This window comes from Notamacropus eugenii, chromosome 2 (assembly GCF_028372415.1).
Source record: "Notamacropus eugenii isolate mMacEug1 chromosome 2, mMacEug1.pri_v2, whole genome shotgun sequence".
Lineage (NCBI taxonomy): Eukaryota > Metazoa > Chordata > Mammalia > Diprotodontia > Macropodidae > Notamacropus > Notamacropus eugenii.
In genome coordinates this window covers 108,545,511-108,570,592 of record NC_092873.1, presented here as the reverse complement: position 1 = coordinate 108,570,592, position 25,082 = coordinate 108,545,511, and the positions used below count along the sequence as shown (strand labels likewise).

Sequence of the window (25,082 nt, the reverse complement as noted above, 5' to 3'; positions counted from 1 at the left end):
CTTCTATCAGTCATGCTCTACCTTGCATCCTATATATTTGTGTATATCATAATATCTCCTAACAGAACTCTTGAAGGTAGCAATTGAGATTTGTCATTTTAGTATTCTGAATGCTCCCCAAGGAGTCTTGCCTATAGTAGGTGCTTACTAAATTTTTATTGAATATAATTGAATTATGACTGTGATTGAAGTACAATTTATAATTCTTGAAAGGTAATAGATATGGCATATTATAATTTATGACTTGTCTGCATTAAAGGATTAAAGCTATAGTCTATGATTTCTCAAACTAGATAGAGTTCTTATGAGTGTGGTAAAAGTAATGTGTACTCCATGGTTAGGTTAGGTTAATTTGTGTCCCTCCCCCCGCCAAAAAAAAGACAGCAGAATCAGAACCATCCTCAGGGAACTGAAGTTCTAACCTTATTTTAATGTTTAATGTAGATTCTCAGTTACCTCAGGCATAAAGAACCCCATCAATGAGCAGTTATGAAGGGTCTCATTTTGTTCCAATCTCAGACTGGCCTAAGTCAGGCCTGGCCAAGATCAGTGACATAATTTAATGCTTAAGGGAGCAGTGAGTGACAATATGCCCTTCATAGTTTAGGTCCTTTTAGCTATTGGTTTATTAGGAACTAACTTCAGCTAATCGTCTGTCTCATTACAACTGGTACATAATAGGTATTTAATAATTACTTGTAGAATCTTTTTTCAGTGAACTTCAGATAGAATAGCCCTAAGGAAACATGGGGGCAGCTAGGTGGCACAGTGGATAGAGTGTCAGGCCTGACATCAGAAAGATTCAAATCTGGCCTCATACACCTACTAGCTGTGTGACCCTGGGCAAGTCATTTAACCCCTTTTGCCTCAGTTTCCTCATCTTAAAATGAGCTGGAGGAGGAAATGACAAACCACTGCACTATCCTTGCCAAGAAAACCCCAAAATGGAATTATGAAGAAATGACTGAACAGCAGCAAAGGAATATACCATCCTGCCAGTACTCATTTATGTTTAATGTTCTGTTGGCTCTTGTAGAGGTGGATAAAATGCCTACTTTTTAATAGTTGAACAAAAGTATTGGGATCTAAGTTCATCCTGTGCAAGCTCACTAAAATCATTTCTGGGATAACTCCAGTAGGAGACAGGACAACAAGGAGGTATGTCCTATCCCATTCCTTTGTGATTTTATTTGAACAAAAGATCTAGTTGCTACTGTGCTTATAGTGAATGTTTTCTGGGGAAGCATAGCCCATAATAGCTCTGATAGCAATTAAATTCAGCATAAAGAATTCCTGGCATGTTGCAGGATCTATTTCATCAAAACATCAGCTTCAGACTTTGAGGTAAATTAAGATATCTACCAACACACACACACACACACACACACACACACACACACACACACACACACACACACAGTAAGAATTTTAAAGGACTTCAGAGGCCATCTAGGCTAACCCACACCTGAACAAGAGTCCCTGACAAGTAGGCAGAACCACGATGTTTATCAGTGACCTCCTCAAAACTGAGTATATCCCTTGCAGAGTAGTCATTTACCAAAGGAATTGTGGTACCAAACTTCAGTGTAGGGCAATGAGTAGTTAGTAATCCAATGAACATTTATTAAGGGCCTACTGTGTGCCAAGCATTTTGCTGGTCAGGTTCCAAGGGCATTTATTTGAAGGCTCAGTACAGATGAGAAAGGGTGTACTGTATATACCATGAAGTTGGTACAACCAGCTGTAACTTACATCATAACTAAACTCTAACCTGATGTTGCAGTTGGGCTATAAAATTCTTTTCTTCAGTCCCCAGAGATAAACCTGTTGAAGCCCTCTGTCTAGTTTAATTCTTGATTCTTCACTTGTGTTGTGAAAGGTTAAAGATCTTATATAAACGGTCCACTGGTAAGTAGCCCCATGTTCAATAAAGAGGCACCAAATTAGTGGTTCTGTCTCTTCAGATATACAAAGGGAAAAGAAAACAAAACAAATCTTGAGCTTTTAAAACTTTAAGCTCAACTTTGTTAAGTTCATTCTCTTTATCCTATGGGTTGATCTGTACTACCAGTGGCTAGAGAAGGGAAGGAGAGTCAATGAAATTTGTCTCCTGAACCCAAGGTTTTAGTTCTAAATAAGCCTCATCCCACCCCATAATTGTGTGAGAGCATCATACCATTCCATTCTTAAAGGGCAATGAGCCATCACCACTTAATATGCATAACTTTTTTTGGCTGTTTGTTTCCAAAGCAACTGCCCCCTGCAGTATTTGTTTCACTTAAAGTAATGCCTTAATAGAAGTAATTAGCAACATTAGGTGGGATCTGTTTTATATATGAACCAAGTATTAATGGCAGTAGCATTGTCAATGATGTTTTGATTTTAAGACTTTTAGGTGTGTATTGCAAAGATTGAGAAAAATTATTCCATGTACAAGTATAATCGATAAGGGATGTTATTTTTTCTTATTATTGATCCATAATCTGTCTCTCTGCAATTTATACTTCTGGGACCAAGCAAAACAAATCTAATCTATCTTCTGAGTGGCAGCCCTTCAAATACGCCAAGATATATCACATCCTTCCCAAGTCTCCTCATCTCCAGGTTAAACAATCCATTCTCTTCAACTGACTATCATATGATATGATGTCAGGGATCTTTTGACATACTAGTCACCCTCCTGAAGTAGTATAGCAATAGTATAGTATAGCAGTGTCTTTTCTAAAATGTAATCTAGCCAGAACACAAGGTTTCAGATGTGAGCTGACTAGGCAGAGTCAAGCAGGCTTCTCAACCCTGCCTTATTCCTGGGAGCTGCCTGTCTTAAGATAGTCTTAGATCACATTAGCTTCCTTGGCTGCCATTTCCCTGTTGAATCATATTGACCTTAAAGTTGACTAAAATCCTAAGATCTTTTTCAAACAAATGATTATCTTGATATGCCCCTGATATTTTATACTTAGGAAGTGGATTTTTTAACCTATATGTACATATATATGTATGTGTGTGTGTGTGTATATATATATATATATGTATATATATACATATATATATATATATAGTTTATGCATTTATGCCTATTAAGCCTCACCTTAATCATAATCTTTTTGGATCTTATCTCTATGATCTTATACATTAACCAACCCTCTTAGCTTTTTGTTGTCTGAAAATTTGATAATCATTCCATTAATGCCTTTATTCAAGTAAGTGATAAAAATGTTAATAAAAAAAATTTTAAAAAAAAAATCTCTAGGGCACTACACTGGAGACCTCTTTTTAAGCCGACTTTAAAACACTAATGATTACTCTTTGAGTTCAGCCATTCAACTTATATGTTATGTGATGCAGTCCGTATTTTGCACACACAAAAAATAATATATTATGTCAAACTCATTGATAATTTTTCAGTAAGCTATATCTGCAGTACTTCTCATGTCTACCAGCCTAGCCACCTTGTTTTTTTTTTTAAAAAAAGCAATAAAGAAAATAGGAGTAATTGGAAATTACTTGTTCTATAAGGAATTAATATTGGCTCTTTGTGATCACTGCTTCCTTATTATATGTTTACTAACTTTTCAATTCTAGGATTTTATCAAGAACTAAAGCAAAGCTAGCTGGACTATAGTTGAAGACTTCTTGCTCTTCCTTTTTTCGAAAATTGGAAAAGCATTTTGTTTTTCAGTCATGCAGAGTTTTTCACTGGCTATCCCCTATACCTGGAATGCTCTCCCTTCTCCTCTCTGCTTCCTGGCTTCCTTCAAGTCCCAGCTAAAATCCCGTCTTCTATGAGAATCCTTTTCCAATCCCTCCTCATTCTAGTATCTTTCATCTGTTGATTATTTACGCTATATAGAGTTGGTTTAAACAGAGTGTTTACATGTTTTCTCCCCAGTGACACTGCAAGCTCCTTAAGAGCAGGGACCCTCTTTTGCCTTACCTCATATCCCCAGTATCTGTGTCTGACACATAGTAGGCACAAAAAAAAATGTTTCTTGACTCTTACTTTTCTCCTTTTTCCTGATTTTTTAAAAACTTGCTTTGTGTGGAGCCTATAGCAGAGTCATCATTAGCTGGGAAACTCTTGCTTCCTCGTTTAGTGATAGCAGCTTACTGCTTTGTTTAATTTCTTGTTGTGGTGACATCAAACTTCCCTGATAGTCAGTAGCTTTTCAGCTCCAATTGTTCTGACATTGCATCCTATCAAGCATTGCTCTTTAAACTCAGCACTTAATCAGTGGTTCCCATCCTAGAATAGATCTGACAGATGGAATGATAACATTCTTAACTCACTATATGCCATATTTAATAGGCGCTTTACTTATCTTTCGAATAATAGCATTTGAAGGTTTACAAAAAAGGCTTTCCTCCCAAAAATTCTGTGAAGCAGATAGTGCAAGTACTATTATTCCCAATTTATAGAGAAGGAACATGAGACTCCAAGAAGTTAGGTGAATTTTCTAGGGGCAGACAGTTAGTATATGACAGAATCGTCTCTTGGGCTCTGATCTTCAAATTCTCAACTGCAGCAAACACACTTTCAACAAAAGATTCTTCTCAGACTGTTGATCTTTGTGAGTGGTCTCTTGTAGCAGTTGAATTAGGGAAGGGAAAAGCAAAGCAGGAGAAGAAATCTGGACCTTTTTTAACTGCTCCTGAGTCAAGTCTTCCCAGAATGGCTTCATTGTCTTGTTTACCGTGAATTCCTAGAATACGTGATGCATCTATATTCAAATGTGAGGCCAAGAGTAACTTCAGAAGGCAAAAATAAATGTTTGGGGGTTATAGATCCCTCTGTTCCTCTCTATTACTGTAAATAACTAGGAGCTCACAGCACTACTGCTTTCACTAGTGATTTTAAATTTGGAAATTTTGATTCAGTAGTTAATGAAGTAACATCTGAGGTTTGGAAGGTTCAGGGATACTTTTTTTTTTTTTTAGCCAGACTTTAATAAGTTAACATTTTTTTAACATTTAACTTTAATTGGGTGACTAATGTACTACCAAGTATGTTGGCTTAGTGGTTATCCCATTGTTTTTTTCTAAATCCATTTTGGCAAATAATCTATAGATTCTGGCTGACATAACTAGGGTAAAGCCCTGCTCTCCAAAAGAGTACTTCAGGGTCTATAATATCCTTACAGGAAAAACAAGATTTCAGTTTCCAATGTCTCATCCATAACCTGTACTAAATAATCCACATAGTCTTCCATTTATCCTCCTTTTTAGGCCCTGAGGTTGAGTCAACCTACTGGGATTTGAAGTTTTGACTCCAGAAAGTCTACATTGTTCAGACTTCAGGCATTGTTTGCAGTTTAGACATTAGCTTTCTATGCTAGAATATTTAAGCCATTTAGTAAAATGTGATTGGATCACAAAACTGACTCTCTGGAGACCTGCATCCTGTCCTAGACAGAGGATTCTATGAGTGATTTAGAAGCAGATCATTTCACTTTTCAGTGCCTTCGTTTTTCAGGTTGTAAAAATGTAGTAATATCCCCTTTCTGTCTACCAGAATACCATAAAGATGAATGAGAGAATATCTAAAAAGATTCTTGAATATAGAATGTGAAGTCTTGAAATCTGACTCAAGTTTTAGTACCCATCAGCTTCCCATTGGTGAGCTTTAGTGTTCTCACTAAAATGAGGGGTTAAGATAAGATGAGCACCAAGGTTCTTTCCAGCTCTGTCTATGAATTCATATATTCATTGTTTTTTAACATTTCAGATTTAAAGTAGAGAATGTAGTCAACTACCATGACATATAAATGACCTAGTAGTTGAGCACATTGTATAATTTCCAATAGCTTGTAACAGAGAATTGAAAAGTACTTGGAAATCATCATTGGGACTGCCTGTCCCCAGTGCACTCTGGAGAGACTTCAGGATTTTGCTTACCTTCTTCAAAATGAAGGAAGCCTCATTTGATCTATGGACACATATGGGAAATAGATGCAAATTCTCCTCAGATTCATTGAATTCTCTGGGACTGCTTCGTAATGTCTTCACATTATTTCTCAGTTATTTGAATGGAAAAGTTGAATTTCATGTTTCAAGGTGTGACGTTTTAAGGCATCAGTATCATGGTTTGGCTTTGAAATAAGTTTTTTGTCATCTATCCTTCACCTCTGGCTGTGACTTTCTATTGTATCTGTCTAAGTAGAGTCCCATTTCATTCTAAATGTACATGTTAGTGCATCCTTGCATTCATCTGTCTGCTGTCTAAGGCTATCTGTGTAGACTATGGCACAATTACTAGGGCACAACTCATGTTGCTTAAGCCATCTTAAAAGTACCAGTTCAAGCCATAAAGTTGCAAAAAGAATTGGAGAAAAGCAAAGACCCTGTGTAGACATACCAGGAATTGGGCAGCTAAAGAAATATTGCCCTTAAGAGCAGGCACCAGGAAAGCTATACATTATTTTTTCTTAGCTACCAAGCACCTTAGGTGTCATTGTGAGTATTAAGTAGAGTTCTGGATGTTGAATTGGGAAGATCTGGATCCAGGCTTGCCTCCTACATTTACTGGCATTGTGATCAAGCACAAGGCATTGAAATTTTCTCAATCTATTTCTGCATCTGTAAAACGACCATCACTAGTCATTTTGACTTTGGTCAAAATCATAATTGCTATACCTAACTCAGGGATTTACCCTAGTTCCATTGTGAATTTCATATGAGAAATTTCTTATGCAAAGTGCTTTCCAACTTCAAAATGCTGAATAAATTTCAGCTCTAACTACAGATTTTAAGTATTTTTTTAAAAAGTTTCCATAAATTCCAAGAATGTAAGGGGAGCATAATGTAATGGAAAGAGGCCAAGAGGTGTGTCAGAAGCCCTGACTTTGAATCAAACTGCGACTCTTGATACCTGTGTGATTATGAGCAAGTACCTTCTTCATGGGCCTCAATTTCCTGCTCCGTAACATCTCTAATGAGCTTCCAACTTGTATTCCCAAATTACCATTACTCAAAATATTTTTTATTCCTCTTTTGAAATTGCCTTCAAAATCTGTGGACCAATTGTCCACATCTCCTCACTGATAGCAAATTAGACAGGTTGCTAGACATAATATTACCATAGAGTTGTAGATTCAGTTGTTATATTTTTCTTTTTCATGGAAAAAATCCTCAAAATGCTGATACAGGCTATACCATGGTCCATTTTCTGCCTATATAAAGATACAGACTACATGCAAGAGAATATACAGGAAAGAATCAATAGCATTTCTCATTTTTGTTGTAGCAATAATAGGTCATTGCCATTCTCTGGATATTGTTGGCGCATTTCCATTACATCATCACCATTAAAAGTATTTATTACTTTTAATATACCATAAATTCACATAGTGGAAAAGTGAAATAAAAATATGCTGTGAACATTTTTAAAATAATTTTCAATTTTTATAGTGTAGATTGTTTTTAAACGTTATAAAAAAACTATTATTTTATTGCCCCATTAAACATTGTAGCAACAGATGCTTGTTACCCTGATTTCTCAGTCTGTTTATGGGGATGTTTTATCAAAATGGATATTTAAAATTTTATAAAGATCTAATCCTCTACTAAATTAGACTATAAATGACTAATTTGGAAAACTAGTACATTTTATTATTTTTCAAATATGGCTATACATATATTATAATAAGCAGCTGTTGGGAAGAAAGATTTCTGAGTTTCAGAAACATTGCTTTACAGGATCTATTAGTGTCTCTGTGAATATGTACATTCTTTCCTTATATAGTCCCTCACCAGCAATGGATTGTGGGTACAGTGCTAGATTTGGATCCTGAGGACTTGAGTATGAACCCTAGTACTGCTCTTTATTTACCTGTGTGACTTTGGGCAAGTCATTCCCATCTATGTGAAAAATGGGAGTAGAAGGAGATCAGACTAGATGTCATCTAAGGTCTCTACCAGCTGTAAATCTATGATCCTAAGGTAATTAATCTTTGCAGAGTTTTTATTTTACTTGTTTTTCTTAACCCTGCTCTCTCTTGCTTCTCCTCCTACCTGACTGTGCTTCCAAATTTTTATTGCTAAATCTTCCTGTTATTGCTCCAGGATAAGAGCGCATGGTGTGACCTAACTTAAGGCTGTGTTCAAGGATCACTTTTTTTTTACTCTAATCTCTAACTTGGTGATTTTTATAAACTCCCTTGGGTTCAATTATCTCTATAAAAGTAATTCCCAGATCTACTGATACAGGCCCTAATCTCTCTCCATGGCTGTTCTTCCATATCATCAAGAAGCTATGAAACATTTGGAATCAGATGTCCTAAAGGAATTTCAAACTTATTATGTCCAGAACAGAACTCATCTTTGCCCAAAAACCTCTTCCTTTTCACCAAACTCTCCCTTTACTTTCTCAAAAACTACCATCCCTGCACTTTCACTTCTGGCAGCCAGGATGGCAGAGTGATTGGTAATTGCTATCTCGCTCCCCTTATTGACCTTGATGAGCCCAGAGAATATCTCTGCAAGAAAAATCCTGGAACAGTGGGAGCAGCTGAAGGGGTAAACAGACTCTTAGCCCATGAGGCTAGGAAGATCACTAAGGAGGGTCCCTCTTGCTCTGACTGAAGGGACCAGTGCAGGATCAGAATTGTCCCAGACAGCCCCACCTCAACAAATTAGGAGAAGATCCTGAACCCCAGGGGGGGTGAAATCAGCAACTGCCAACACCAGGACCTCAGGCGTGCCTCAGCACCCCAAGGGAATCGGGAAGACACTAGCGTAGAAGGGATCAACAACCACTGAACTTGCCTATGCTCTGCCTCAGCAGAGGAGACCTCCTGTGGCCAGACCACCCCTCCTCCATACTTAATGAGCTAGCTCCAGGGTAACTGCAGGGAAACCCAAAAAGACCTCATCTGGCCTCTGCTTTCCAATACCAGCAAACTCAGCACCAGGTAAGCTACAGCATTTTACCTTCTAGCTGAAAGAACCAGAGGCTACAACACACAAAAACTCAAGTTTTAGGCACAAGAACTGTGGCACAGAGGGCCCCCCCTCCCATGCTGCAGATGCAGAGATCTACTTGTAAAGTCAGGAAAAGGGTGAATATCATGAGTAAGAAACAAAGAAGAAAAGAAAAGACCATGGAATCTTTCTATGGGGACAAGGATCAAAACACAAATGCCAAAGAGGTCAGCACTGAGGCTGTACTCCCATCTGAAACTTCAGAAGGGAATATGAACTGGTCTGAAGCACAAAGAGCCTCCTTGGGAGAGCTCAGGAAGAATTTTAAAAGCCAAAGTACAGAAATAGAAGAAAAAATGACCAATGACTTTAAAAATATGAAAAAAGAAATCACAGAAAAATTTAAAAGGACAATTGGACAAATGGGAAAGTAAGTACAAAACCTAACTGGAGAAAATAACTCCTAAAGAGGAAAAATTGGATGGATGGAAAAGGAGATGCAAAAGTTAAGGTAATGAAACCATGAGACATCAAGAATCAGTCAAACAGAATCTAAAAAATTAAAAGATAGAAGAAAATGTAAAATATCTCATTGGAAAAACAACTGACCTGGAAAATAAATCCAAGAGAGAAAATTTAAGGATTAATTGGTCTACCAGAAAGCCATGATGAAAGAAAAGAGCCTGGACAATATCATCCAAGGAATCATCAAGGAAAATTGCCCAGAAGTCCTACATTTAGAGGGCAAAATAGTCATTGAAAGAATCCACTGTTCACCTCCTGAAAGAGACCCCAAACTAAAAACACCAAGGAACATCATTGCCAAATTTTAGAACTATCAAGTGAAGGAGAAAATACTGCAGGCATCCAGAAAGAAACAATTCAGATACCAAGGAGCTACACTCAGGATCACAGGACCTTGCTGCTTCTACATTAAAAGATCAAAGGAATTAGAATACAATATTCCGTAAAGCAAAGGAGCTGGGACTACAACCAACTATTAATTACCCAGCAAAGTTGAGCATAATATTTCAGGCAAGGAGATGGACATTCAATGAAATAAGGGATTTCCAGACCTTCCTGGTGAAAAGGCTAGAACTCAATAGAAAAATTGATCTTCAAACGTAGGTCTCAAGAGAGGCATATAAAGGTAAATGGGGGGGAAAAAACCATGTTACTCAATTTGGGCAAACTGGTTACCTCCCTATAAGAGAAGATGATGCTTGTTAATCTTGAGAATTGTGTATTTATTATGAAATATAAAAGGGATATACATAGACAGAGGGAGTAGGTATAAATTAAGTAATGTGATGATAACAAATGTGACTTAAGGGTACAAAGGGATTACAATGGGAGATGTGAAAAGGAGGAGGCAGAAAAAAATAAATTCCATCACAGGAAAAGGTACAAAAATATATTGCAGTAAAGGGAAAGAGGGGAGGGAGATGAGTATTGTTTGAGAGGTACTTCCATCTGATTGGATTCAAAGAGGGTACAACAAAATCAATTAAGTATAGAAACACAGCTAGCTCTACAGGCAGCAGGAGGAAAAGAGGAAAAGAAGAAGGGAGGCTAAAAGGGAGTGAAGAAGTAGTAAGGGAAAAGGGGATTAGAAGGGAGGGGGACTGATAGAAGGAAGGGAAGACTAAGGGAGGCAATGGTCAAAAATTAAACCTGTTGTGGAGGGGAAGGGAGAAGGGAGAACTAAAAGCATAAACAAGGGGAAAGAGGATGGAGGGAAACAGTAATTATAACTGTGAATGTGAATGGGATGAACTCTTCCATAAAATGGAGATGGATAGCAGAATGGATTAAAAACCATAATCTAACAATATGTTGCTTATAAGAAACACATTTGAAATGGGGGCATACACACAGGGTAAAGGTAAAAGGATGGAGCAGAATATTTTGTGCTTGAGCTGATGTAAAAAAAGGAGGGATAGCAATCCTAATCTCAGACAAAGCAAAAGCAGAAATAAATCTAATCAAAAGAGATAAAGAAGGAAACTATATCCTGCTAAAAGGAACCATAGACAATGAAGCAATTTCATTACTGAACATATATGCTCCAAGTGGTATAGCATCCACGTTGTTAGAGGAGAAGTTAAGGGAGTTACAGGAAGAAATAGACAGCAAAACTGAACTTGATAAGTGTAACATCAAAATAAATAAGAAAGAAGTTAAGGAGGTGAATAAAACTCTGGATAAGGTAGATATAATAGATCTCTGGAAAAAATTGAATGGATATAGAAAGAAATGTACCTTTTTCTCAGTGGTACATGGCACATATACAAAAACTGACCATGTACTAGGCCATAAAAACCTCACAATGCAGTGCAGAAAGCCAGAGATAGTCAATCATGCTTCTCAGATCATAATGCAATAAAACTTATATGTAGTGAAAGGCCATGGAAATATAAACCAAAAACTAATTGGAAACTAAACAATCTAATCCTAAAGAATGAGTGGGTTAAACAACAATTATAGAAACAATCAATAACTTCATTCAAGAGAATGACAATGAGACAACCTACCAAATCTTATGGGATACTGCAAAAGCAGTTCTTAGGGGAAGTTGCATATCTTTGAATGCCCACATAAATAAAATTGCGAAAGAGGAGATCAGTGAATTGGGCATGCAGCTGAAAAAGCTAGAAAAAGAACAAATTGAAAATCCCCAACTGAATACCAAATTAGAAATACTGAAAACCAAAGGAGAGATTAATAAAATTGAAATTAAGAAAACTATTGAATAAATAAATAAAATTAAGAATTGATTTTATGAAAAAAACAATAAAATTGGTAAACCTTTTGTCAATTTGATTTAAAAAAGAAGAAAACCAAATTATCAATATCAGAAATGAAAAGGGTGACCTCACCTCCAAAGAGGAGGAAATTAAAACAATAATTAGAAATTACTTTGCCCAACTGTATGCCCATAAATTCAGCAATCTAAATGAGGTGGATGATTATTTTAAAAAATATAAATTGCCCAGATTAACAAAAGAGGAAGCTTGAGTACTTAAATAATCCCATCTCAGAAAAGGAAATTGAACAAGCCATCAATGAACTCCCTAAGAAAAAATCTCCAAGGCCAGATGGATTTACAAGTGAATTCTATCAAACATTTACAGAACAGTTAATTCTAATACTATATGGACTATTTGGGAAAATTGCCAAAGAAGGAGTCCTATCAAATTCTTTTTTATGATACAAATATGGTTCTGATACCTAAACCAGGAAGATCCAAAACAGAGAAAGAAAATTATAGACCAATTTCTCTAATGAATATAGATGCAAAATGTTAAATAAGATATTAGAAAAAAGAATACAATAACTTATCATGAGAATAATACATTATGATCGAGTAGGATTTATACCAGGAATGCAGGGCTGGTTCAACATTAGAAAAACTATTAGCATTATTGATCATATCAACAAAAAAACCTAGCAGAAACTATATGATTATCTCACTAGATGCAGAAAAAGCTTTTGGCAAAATACAGCACCCATTCCTATTGAAAACACTGGAAAACATAGGTATAAATGGAACTTACCATAAAATAATAAGCACTGTCTACCTAAAACCATCAGCAAGCATTATATACAATGGGGACAAGCTAGATGCATTTCCAATAAGATCAGAGGAGAAACAATGATGTCCATTATCACCACTGTTATTCAATATGGTATTAGAAATGCTAGCTGGAGCAATAAGAGAAGAAAAAGAAATTGAAGGAATTACAATAGGCAAAGAAGAAACTAAGTTATCACTCTTTGCAGATGATATGATGATATACTTAGAGAATCCCAGAGAGTCAAGTAAAAAACTACCTGAAATAATAAACAACTTTGGCAAATTTGCAGGTTACAAAATAAACCCACATAAATCATCTGCATTTCTGTATGTTACTAACAAAGCCCAACAGCAAAACATAGAAAGAGAAATCCTGTTTAAAGCTAGGGTAGACACTAAAAAATATCTGGGAGTCTACCTGTGAAAACAAACCCAGAGACTATATGAACACAATTACAAAGCACTTTTCACACAAATAAAGTCAGATCTAAGTAAGTGGAAAAACATCAATTGCTTGTGGGTAGGCTAAGCTAATATAATAACAATGACAATTCTACCTAAATTAATGTACTTATTCAGAGGCATACCAATCAAGCTACCAGATAATTATTTCTAGAGCTAGAAAAAATAATATCAAAATTCATCTGGAAGAGCAAGAGGTCCAGAATATCAAGGGAACTAATGAAAACAAGTGCTAGGGAAGGTGGTCTAGCCTACCACATCTCAGATTTTATTATAAAGTAGCAATCATCAAAACCATTTGGTATTATAAAGTAGCAATCATCAAAACCATTTGGTACTGTCTAAAAAAATAGAGGGGTAGAACTGTGGAATAGGGTAGGTACTTAAGACACAGTAGTCAATAAATATGGCAATCTACCATTTGATAAATCCAAGGACCCCAACTTTTGGGATAAGAACTCACTGTTTGACAAAAATTGCTGGGAAAACTGGATAACAGTGTGGTGGAACTGAGCATAGACCAATGCCTGACATTGTACACAAGAATAAAGTCCAAATGGGTACATGATCTGGGATAAAGATTGATACTATAAACAAATTAGGGGAGCAAGGAATAGTGTATTTGTCAAATTTATGGAGAATGGAGACATTTTTGACCCACCAAGAGATAGAGAACATTATGAAGTACAAAATGGATAATTTTGATTACATTAAATTGAAAAGATTTTGCACAAACAAACCCAATGCAACCAAGATTAGGAGGCAAGCAGCAAACTGGGAAAGAATTTTTGCAACTAGTGTCTGTGATAAAGGCCTCATTTATAAAATACATAAAGAGCTGAGTCAAATGTAAAACAATACAAGTCGTTCCCCAGTTGATAAATGGTCAAAGGATATAAACAGGAAATTTTCAGAGTAAGAAATTAAAGCTATCTATAATCATATGAAAAAATGCTCTAAATCACTATTGATTAGACAGATGCAAATCAAAACAACTCTGAGGTACCACATCACACCTATCAAATTGGCTAACATGACAAAACAGGAAGATGATAAATGTTGGAGAAGATGTGGGAGAGTTAGAACACTAATTCATTGTTGGTACACCTGTGAACTTATCCAACCATTCTGGAGAGTAATTTGGAACTATGCCCAAAGGGCTACAAAAATGTGTATACCCTTTGACCCAGCAATATCACTTCTGGGACTCCGTCCCAAAGAGATCATAGAAATGGGAAAGGGTCCCACATGTACAAAAATATTTATAGCAGCTCTCTTTGTGGTGACCAAAAACTGGAAATCAAGGAGATGTCCATCAGTTGGGGAATGGCTGAACAAGTTGTAATATATGAATGTAATGGAATACTATTGTTCTATGAGAAATGATGAATAGGAAGACTTCAGAGAAGCCTTTAAAGACTTATATGAACTGATGCTAAGTGAAAGGAGCAGAACCAGGAGAACTTTGTACACAGCAACAACTCCAGTGTGTGAGGAATTTTTCTAGTAGACTTAGTACTTCATTGAAATGCATGGACTTAAAAAATTTCCAATGGACTCTTGAGGCAAAATGTCTTCCATATCCAGAGAAAGAAGTATGGAATTGGATCACAAATAGAAACAGACCATTTTCTTTGGTATTGTGTTTTATTTTGTTTTATTATTTTCTCCTATTCATTTTAATTCTTCTATGCAACATGCATTTAATAGGAATGTATGTGTCGAACCTATATAACATTGTACACCATCTCATGGAAGGAGTGGACAGGGAGAGGGGAAAGAAGGGGAGGGAGTGGAAAAAAAATCTAAGATATATGAAAGTGACAGTCAAACACTGAAAACAAATAAAATAGTTCAGTTTAAAAAAAAAAAAGAAAAAAACACCATCCTTTCAGTCACCCGGGGTCTTAGCCTTTGGGCCATCCCAACTTCTCTGTTTGGCATTTAAAGGTCTTTACAACCTGGCCCTTCTTATCTTGCCAGTCTTTTAACTTTCTGCATACAAGTAGCCATACTGACTTGCTTACTGTACTCTGTCTCCTATCTCCATGATTTTGCACTGTCTATTACTCATGCCTAGAATGCTCTTATTTCCTAATCTCTGTCTCTTAGAATCTCTGGCTTCCTTTAAGACTCAGCTCAAACATTGTCTCCCTCAGTGGAGTCTGAATGTGCATTACTTCAGCCTAAGTGAGTTCCTGCAAAGACTTTGGCCTAAAGGGCCCAAGCTCTCCCAATGCATCCTGGGTCATCTCCAATCATCCTAATGAATATCAGGTCACTGGATTCAGATGACTCTGGAGGAGAAGTGAATCTGGTGACCTGCACAGCCCTCACTCACTCAAAACAAAGTCAAGTTCAAGTCATGTCATCATTTCTCTGGTGGCATGGTCTTCGTCAGCAATGGCACAAACACAACAATTGATATTGCCTTCACCTCTAAGACTACCTTCAGTCTACTCCACAGGTATCCTTTGTGTCCCTGGTTATTTATATGTTGCCTCCCTCATTAGAATGTCAAGTCTTTGACAACAGAAAATTCCTGTTTTTGCTCCTTCTTTGTATTCCCAGCACTAAGCATGGTAGATGTATAGTTGTTATTCAGTATTTTAGTTGTGTCTGACTCTTGTAAGGGTGTGACCCCACTTGTGGTTTTCTTGGTGGAGATACTAGAGTGGTTTGCCATTTCCTTCTCCTGCCCATTTTACAGATGAGGAAAGTAAGGCAAGCAGTAAGTGATTTGCCCAGGGACACACAGCTGGTAAATGTCAGAGTCTAGATTTGAACTCAGGAAAGCGAGTCTTCCTGACTCCAGGGCTGACTCTGTGCCACTTAGCTGTATAGTTGTACTCTGTTTCCTTTCTCTGCCCGCCATTGGAGTATAATAGTTGGTGGAGGAGAGTTTATTTTGTTCTTCTCAGACTGGTTTTCTGGTGAACATGTGAATGAACATGTTCATGGACAGAGTTTTAGACTTGAAGCTTAGAAGATGTGGAGACCATGGGTCCTTCACTTGATCCTAGAAAAATTAACCACCCTGAGTCAGTTTCATCATCTATAAAATGTTTATAATGATGCTATAAATTAGATCATTTATCCAAAGTTCTTTGCAAACCTTAAAGCGCTATATAAATGTCATTTTGTTGTTGTTGTTCATTTTTATTATTATTTCATATTGTTTCTCTCCTTCTGGTCAGTCTGACCTATTAGTCATTTCCCAAAGACACCATATCTCTCCATGCATTTGCAGAAACTTGGAATTTTTTTTCTTTCTCGCCTCTACCTTTTGGAGTTCTTGACCTCCTTCAAGTTTCATTTCAATATAATTTCCATAATTCCTCTTAGTAGTACTTTCTTTCTTAATTTACCTTTTATTAAACTTATTTGTGAATACCTGTATCCTTTCAGTACATTCTGCTCGTTGAGAGTAATGACTGTTCTGTCTTTGTCTTTGTATCCCTAACATCTAGTGCTGTACTTTGAATCTGGTAAACACTTTAAATGTTTGTTGAATTTAATTGAAATGCTGATTCAGTAAGCTAAAGTTAGATTCTCAGGAGAAAATGAATGGAAGGAAAAGAAAGTTGACTTATAAGGATAGCATCTTAATCCTAGTCCATTCATTAGGAAATCCATATGTACAACAGTTGTGCCAAGCTACAAGGAATTTTTGGTCCCAAAGTAGCCTGAAATCTCAGAATCATCATTTAGTTGCTCCATAAAAAGATTGAAGTAGAAGATAAGAATTCATAGTGAGTTAAAAAGGGAGATTTCTAATTGAGTAGGGAATAAGAGAAAGGTTCAATTAAGCTTGAAAGGTATAACTAAGAATAAATGAGAATGACAGACTTCCAGAACTAGAAAGGACTTCAGATGCCAACTAGTCCAACTTGTTTCTCAACAAGCATCCCCTCTACAATAAATCTAATAGGTAATCATCGAGTTTTGACTTAAAGATTTCTACTAAAGGAGAGCCCTCTGCCTCCAAGGGCAGCATATCCCATGTTGGGAAAAATCTGATAGGAAAGTTTTCCTTACATCAAGGCTAAATTTGTCACTTTACCACTTCCACTCATCAATTCTAGTTTAACCTCCTGGGGGCTAAGAAAAACAAGTCTAATCATTCTTCTATATGAAGTCCTTTAGAAACTTGAAGTCAGTTCTCATGTGCCACCTCAGTCTTCTTCAAATTAACCCAGTTCCTTCAAATGACTTTCATTTTTTTCTGGGGCCCTTCACTATTTTGCTTAGCTTCCTCCAGGAATTCTTCCATCATTCTTCCTAAAATATGACTCCCCAAATTAAGCACAGTATTCCAGATGTGTCCAGGACACGGTATAGCAAGTCAGTCATCACTCCTAGATACTGTGGCTCTCCCTATGCAGCATAAAAACCACATGACTTTTTTTGGCCGCCATATCATATTGATAACTCATTGAGTTATCAAAAGTCCCCAAATTTTTATCAAATGAACTACTCTCTAATTTTGTATCTGCCATCATGTACTAGTTAAGGTGATTTCCTGAGCCAAGTATAAACCTACTTAAATTATATCTTATTACATTGAACCCAATGTTGATTGAGATGTTTTGAGATCCTGTTTCTGTTAATCTAGTGTGTTAGTTATCTCATCTGGCTAGTTAACCTTTCCTTCCAAGTTGTACCTTGATGTTTTTCTGTAAAATCTTACTTGAAGCCTATTTCCCCATTTATTTTTTAAGTTTACTATTTTAGGATATTATTTTAAAAATATCTTCAAAATAAAGGAAGGGGGGAAAGCATTTTTACTTTTATCTCAGGAAAATCAAATCTACATCCTAAACCACCTGAAGGAGTCAGTGTGGTACAATTCCTCAGTTCCTCAGAGTAATGTATCTAGAGTCAAAGCCCTCAGCTCAGATATGGCTTCTGAAGCTTGCTGCTGCTTGTGTGACCTTGGACAAGTCATTTTATCCTGCCTGAGCCTTGAATTCCTCATCTCTAAAAAGGAAGAGTGGGGGAATGGAGAAATCAGAGCAGATGGCCTCCAAGCTCCCCTGCAATGTAGATATGAAATCCAATGACTTTTAGACCACATGGCTGTACCTGAGGCTCTGCTCGCACCCTGGTTTGTGCTGTTCTGGTTTCTTTTTGAATAATCATTGGGGAGATGAGGAGAGGCAGATAAAAACCTCCTTCCACTAATTCAAGTTAGCAATTCATTGGTAATTTGTCATCTTCAAGAATGACCTGGAGTACTGAGAAGTTAAGTGACTAGTCCATGGTTACATGACTAGTGGCCATCAGAAGCAGAACTGGAGCCAAAGGTTTACCCAATTCTAGATCTACTCCCTGACTGCCTCCTTGGAGTAATAAATGAACCTCTTGAAGTAATGTTGAGTCTGCAGCCTAAATATGTGAAATTGCATTAATAATGTCTACTCATGGGGAAGTTAATTAAAGGTTTGACTTTTATATACCTCACAATTAATCTACTCCTACCTTTAGACTATTAGGGACTGACTACATCTTTCTTCCCAAATGAGATAAAAATCATTTTTCTAGTTCTTTCATACTCAGTTCCCCTGCTCCTATCAACATAAGTGAAGGAGTTAATTGCATAAGCATTTCTACAGAGGCAACATGGTATAGGAGAAAAGAGCCTGGACTTGGATTCAGGAGATCTGGTTTAAAATCTCCACTCTGATAGTAGCTCTCCCTCCTCAGTCCTGCCTGGCCTTCCCTGGCTTCCTTTGAGTCTCAGATAAAATCCTGTTTTCTACAGGAAGTCCCTCCCAATCTCTTAATTCTAGTGTCTTCCTATTATTTCATTCAATTGCTTCCTACTTATACTTCCTACTTCCTTCCTGTATACAGTTTATGGATAAGATATTTGCCTATTTGTTGTCTTTCCCTTTAGATTGTGAGCTCCTTGAAGGCAAAGGTTATCTTTTGTGTCCCCAGTGTTTAGCCTGGTGCTTGGCACATAATAGTCTCTTCACAAATGTTGATTGATTGATTGATTAATAGATACCTTGGTGACCTCAGAAAAGTTACTTGGTGTATGGCCCTCACTCTTTTCATCTGGAAAATGAGAGGGTTAGGCTTGATTACTCCTAGGGAATATGACAACTGCAGATCCTCTGGCCTAACGTGGCTACACACACACACACACACACACACACACACACACACACACACACACACACACACACACACACACACACACACACACACACACTGGTGCAAATGTGCTGAGGTTGGCAGTAGTATATTTGGACAGCGTTACTTCTTCTGTTCACTAGTGAATTGGCATTGACTTTGCTCAGAACTCCTGGAATTGTAGCATAGGGTTGATGAGAGGATATCTGAATCCACAGGGTCTTAGTAAACCTCTTAGTGGTTTAAAGTTTTGGTTCTATGAAAGTTTGCCTCAGCCTCAATGAATCACCATAGCAATTAGCGTCAACTCAGCCACTCTTCCCAAAAGTCTCTTGATTTTAACTCCCCAGTCCTAGAATTGTGACTTACTGCCAGAAGAAAGTTGGCAGGAAGATACCCCTCGTGCTGCTGCCTCTTTAGGAAGGTAGTAAGGGCAATGAGCACTGAACTTAGAGTAAAGAGAAAAATCCTGACTTTCCTACTTTCCAGAGCATCCCCAGGCAAGTCCTTAATTTCTCTGTTCCTCGGTTTTCTCATCTTTAAAATGGAGTGATTGTATTTGCACTACTTCCTTATCTTACAGGATTTTTAGAATGGAAGTACTTATAAACCTTAAATCAGTAAACATGAATTATCTATTGTATGTCCATTATGTTTGAACCCATGGTAAATAACAGGTTTCTCTCTTTAATAAGGCTCAATCTGAATTGCCACTGTAGGACTGACAGTCTAGAATGTCCCAGGCATTGGAAATTGTTTCCACTGGACAGGGAGCGGGGCTACTTTGAAATGATTTGCTGCCCAGGCTTCCGCTTCACTCCAGGTGAGTGAAACAGTGTTGCCCCCCTTAAGTTTCATTAGCACTTCCCTCTAGACTGCCCTCTGGAGCTGGGCATAGACTTACTCAATTCAGAGACTCAGAAAAAATGTGTTTGGAATCAGAAGTTGAGAGTTCAAATCCCTGCTTCAGCCCTCTGTTTGTGTATCCATAAAATATAGGTATTGGGCTCGATGGTGTCTGAGTTTGCTTCCAGCTTTAAATCATTCTGGGATCCTTCTTTTTCTCTTCCCTTCTCTATTCTCTTTTCTCGTCTCTGTTTTCTCTTCTCCCTCTTTCCTTTCCTGTGTCTGGCTCCCCCACTGCTTCCTTCTTCTTTCCTCTTCCTTTTCTTTTCTTATTTCTTTCATTCCCACCCCCTACTCACCCAGCATTGCACATGAATCCCAGCCAGAAGCCGTGCAGGGTCATCCTCCCCTCTCAGCAGTAGCTGAATGTGAGAGGTGGAGAAGAGTCGGGTGGGCAGTGGTAGAACCAGTACCAGGCCACCCACTTGCAAGTTGTAATTCTCATCCCCCTCCTAGAAAGAGCTGCTCCTCGTGACTGCTGTCATGCCTTTGATAGGAGACCCTTTCACCTATTTCTTTGTACTTCCCTGAAGATTTAGACAGATTGTTACATCTTTTGAATTTAAAACACATTTGCACCCCAAACCATGAAGTCAGTATTGGGAGCGCAGAAAACTATTTTCTAACTTGGTTGTTGAATCTTCAAATTTTCCTGGGGTTGAGATCTATTTTCTGCCAGAAAGGCCTAAATACCTACTTCAAAGCAAACACTCTAACAAGAACTTGTAAAAAGGAAAGGGGAAAAAAACTCCTGTGGCTTCTTGTACACCAACTACTGTAGCTTTCACAAAACAACATTTGTGAGTTGAGTGTAAATGAATCTGAAACCTACAAATTAGATTTCCTTTGAAATACACATGGGTTTAAAACCTTAACGGGAAAAGAACTTGGCAAATCAAGTCTGACCATATACAGTAAAACCTCACTAATTTGCACTAATGACTGAGCAACCCATTGAGAATTACTGAGTTTTTGTGACTATGCTAGCATACTAACAAATAACCTTCTTCCCTTCACCGCCCCCCCCCCGACAAAAAAAGGCATGGGGCTAAGTTGGGGTTGGAAGGGTGGAGAGAAGAATCAAAGATCCAGCACCCCACAAGCATACTTTATGGTCCCCTGAAGAATGTACTTGAATGGTTACTGGAAAGTAACCCGATAGCTTAATAAGTGCCTTGCTATGGTACGTCTGCCCATTGGGGGGGTGGGGGGTGTGCCATGTCACACAAAGTGCTGAAGCCAACAGCTAATGTGCACTTAGGTAAGAGGCTTTCTTGGGAGTTTGGGGGTTTGTGGTTTTGCCGGGGTGTGAACCAATGAGATTGTACCATGTGTCATGTACATTCATTGTTGGCCTGCATGTTCGGGTCATGATATTGGATCAGATTTTGGGGGTGGGCTACTTATCACCCCCAAAAAGTTTTATGAAGGAAAATGAAGTGGAAAAAAATCAGCATTGTAATGTCAGAATCTTTCAGTAACTCATACAAATTGATTGTAGAAAAATATGCATTCAACACTGTCTTGAGAGGAAAGTCAGGTATTTAGTATCTATTTAACATATCTGCTTCTTAAAGTGTAAAGAAAGCCTGTTGCAAACGTGAGCTGTTATTCATTCAATTTCATGGAAAATCTTCTGCATATTCCTTTAGACCTAACCATAAAAAGTTCCCTTCTAAAATGTGAAAGGCAAGATTTTCCAGAGGAAAGAGTACTGATTTTGAACTCAGGATACCTGAGTTCAAGTTCAAGCTCTTCTAATTACTCCCTTTGTGACCTGGGGCAAGTCAGTGAACTTCTCTGGGACTCAATTTCCTCATTCATAAAACCAGGATGTTAGGTTCCTTCCCACCCCAGATTTATGGTTCTGTTTTATGAGATTATAGACTCTGAATCCACTGCTTTGTCTTCACACCCATAACTGGGTTGATGAAGCAGTTGGAGCCAAACTCCTCATCTTCAGTTTGTACCATAGACACCTGTCTGTGAGTAGGCCTTTTCAGTGCTCCTTTTAAATGAGAAAAAGGAAACATTTCTCTTCCAGTTGTCATTTTGACGTACGAATGGAAAGCAAAACGACAAGCCCCTCTCTCATTCATGCCACTTCATAAATTTATTCAAGTAACTTGCTAATGCAGCTGCTAGTTTCTTCTGTGTATGTTCCAGGGGTTATTTATACTTTGAGAAGAAACCTCATCTATTCAATGTGCTGTTTCCCTGACTTAAGAAGAGTCCATCATGGTGGTTTGTGTTTTATACTGCTTTAATTTACACTGTCTGGCCTGCCAGATGATGAGCTAATCTTTTCCCAATCCCATGAATAATTTAGAACTTCCAACACAACCACCACCAAATACTCTAGTACATTAAATAGCCAGGACCAGAGCCATCCCTGGAGTAAGAAAATTAAGACAACTGCCCCAGGTACTACACTATGTGGCTGGGAGAGAAATATGAGATTTGGCCATTGGGACTTAAAAATAAATAGAGATGGAAACAAACTAAAAAAGATCTAGAAACAAAAAACCCAACAATGAATCCATTGTCACCAAAGCTGGGTTTTCATCTTCCATCTCTCCTCCATTCTATTCATGCATGACTTTGCATTTTCTTGTCATGACTTATTTTCCCCTTTAAGACTGCCTGATCTTCCTCTAGAAAAAAAAAAAATGAATGAGTTAGGTAAGAGAAAGGACATGGTGTGTTTCCTGTCCCACACCTCCACCCCAGACCCAACAGAGTATCTCTCTGCATTCAGTGATTTTTATTTAGATATTTCCTTTTACTGATAGTTAGTCAGCTGGGTGGCAGAGTGGATAAAATGATGCATTTAAAGTCAGATCCAACGTCAGAAACTTACTAGCTCTATGACCCTGAGAGGTCACTTAGCTTCCCTTCCCCTCAGTTTCTTCATCTGTAAAATAGGGAAAATACTTAGTATCTCACAGGGTCATGAGGAACAAAGGAAATAGCCCTCAAAGCTCTTTGTAAATCTTAAAACGCTCTTCAAATACTGTCATTACTATTATCACTCATTAAATTCTTATTTTAAAATAGGCGATTGAATATTTATTTGCTTATCTAGTCATGTTATTTTGATTTATTAAGAAAGAAAGAACCAGTGTCAAAAGTTTGAACCCTAACATTCCTTCCCAGTCCAGTCTTTTGGAAAACGGGTCTCTCTCAGAATCATGATTGCTTTCCTCCCCAGCCTTGTTCTCTGATCCAGGAGCCATGGAAAGGATGCAGATAGAAGGTTAAGGAGAGAAGGACCAGTTCTGTTCCATATATGATCCACCAGAAGAGACTATCAGCCCCTGAAAATAGAAGTAGAAGAGTCTAAGAGGACTCCTCATGGTTAAGAGACAAAATCTTTTTTAACAAAAACTCAGGACATAGGGAGAGATGGAGGACATATTTTTCTCTACTTTGTAGGAAGCCCATCACAGAGTTGCTTACAAAGACTTAACTACCAAGTTACAGAAGGCAGGTGAGCTGCATATATGAGGGCAGATAGATAGGTGGCACAGTAGATAGTGCTGGACCAGGAGTCAGGAAGTCCAGAACTGAAATCTTTCCTCGGACACTTATTAGCTATGTGACCCTGGGCAGGTCACCCTCTGCCTCAGTTTCCCCATCAATAAAATAGGGATAATAAAACATCTACGTCCCAGGATTATTATGGGGATAAAATGAGATAATACTGTAAACTTTGCAAACCTTAAAGCACCATATGGATGCTACCTCTTGTTATCATTATTATCAGTGAACAGATTATCAGTACTATCAAAATTATATTTCCTTGAAGTAAGATTAAAACAAAATATCTGAAATTGAGACTGTCCTAGGAAAATCAAGGCATATGTTCATCTAACCTTGGTGACCAAACAAGTCCATAGAAAACTTAAGTTGTGAAGACAGTTGGGGGCCCCAGAAAAGGAGGAAAGGATCAGGGTGTAGATGGGGTCTCCCTCCAACTTTCTCTTCCATATTTATCCCCTAGATGAGAAACTATAAATGGCTCCAGGGAGAGGAGGGAGTGAATGCTACTTCTCTGATCTCTCAAGTACATTGCCGTAAAAGTGCTTGACCAAAACTGGAGGCCAGCAACATCAGCTCCACTACCTCTTCTCCATGGGGGCACTGCAGTGACTGTGGCACTCCCCGGGACCTGGAGTCAAAAAACCTAGATGTCAGTCCTACCTTCGACACTTACTACCTGGATAACGTTGATCAAATCTCTTATTTTCTGCGAGATTCAGTTTTCCCATCTGCAAAATAGAAATAATTATTGATACTACTTATCCTACAGGGTTCTTGCAAGGAAAGTATTCTGTAAACCAAAAAGTACTAAATAAATGTAGTTTATTATCATTACACCTCTTTACAGTCTCTCTTCTCTCCTCATTTTCTTCTTTTCTCTCTCACCTCATTCCTTCCTTTCTGTTCTCCCTCTTTTCTTTTCTCCTTTGCTGCATTCATTCTCTCTCCTGTTTTCTATGATCTTCTCATAGTGCAGTGCAAAGAACACTGAATTTGGATTCAGAAGTAGTGAGTTCAAATCCCAGCACAAGAAGAGTCACCGTCTGGGCTTCCAATTTTGAGTCTGTATATTGTGGGTGTTGGACTAGGTGGTGGTTTACTCCCAGCTCTAAATCCTTGGATCCTTCTCATCTCTCCTCTATGTTCTCTTTTCCCACCTCTCTCATTTCTTTTCTCCCTCTTTCCATTTATTGTCTCTGCCTCCCCATTTTTTTTCCTTTTTCCATCTTCTTTCTTTTCTCATTTCCTTCATTCCCACCAAATGCTCGACCAGAATTGCACACAAATCCTGGGCGATTTTGTTCTAAGGCATCCTCTCCTCTATACTCCAACTAAGTACATTATTAAAAGTTTACTCTATTAGAGGGTATGGTTAGGAAACACTTTAGCTAGCATGATAATTGCACAAGGACTATTTTCTGATTACAATTTCTGGTTGGTTTTATCTTGTTTTGTTTTTAATTCAAGCTTTTCTAGTTTCTTTGAGAGAAGTTTCATAATAGCTTTTCAGTAGACTGTTGTTCTTACTGAATGA

The 25,082-nt window shown here is 37.7% G+C and overlaps 1 protein-coding gene across 13 annotated transcripts in view; it reads left to right on the top strand.

The window, feature by feature from the left end:
* Window positions 1-25,082, top strand: part of SUPT3H (SPT3 homolog, SAGA and STAGA complex component) — a 654,394-nt gene that overhangs the window by 576,267 nt on the left and 53,045 nt on the right. For 7 of the 13 annotated variants that reach the window (XM_072642324.1, XM_072642323.1, XM_072642325.1 and 4 more), the window contains one exon: window positions 1-25,082. This exon is cut by the window's left edge and continues 12,887 nt beyond it; it is cut by the window's right edge and continues 17,809 nt beyond it. The exons of the other annotated variants lie outside the window; for them this stretch is intronic. The gene's annotated coding sequence lies outside the window, so the exon portion shown is untranslated. 13 annotated transcript variants of the gene reach the window in all.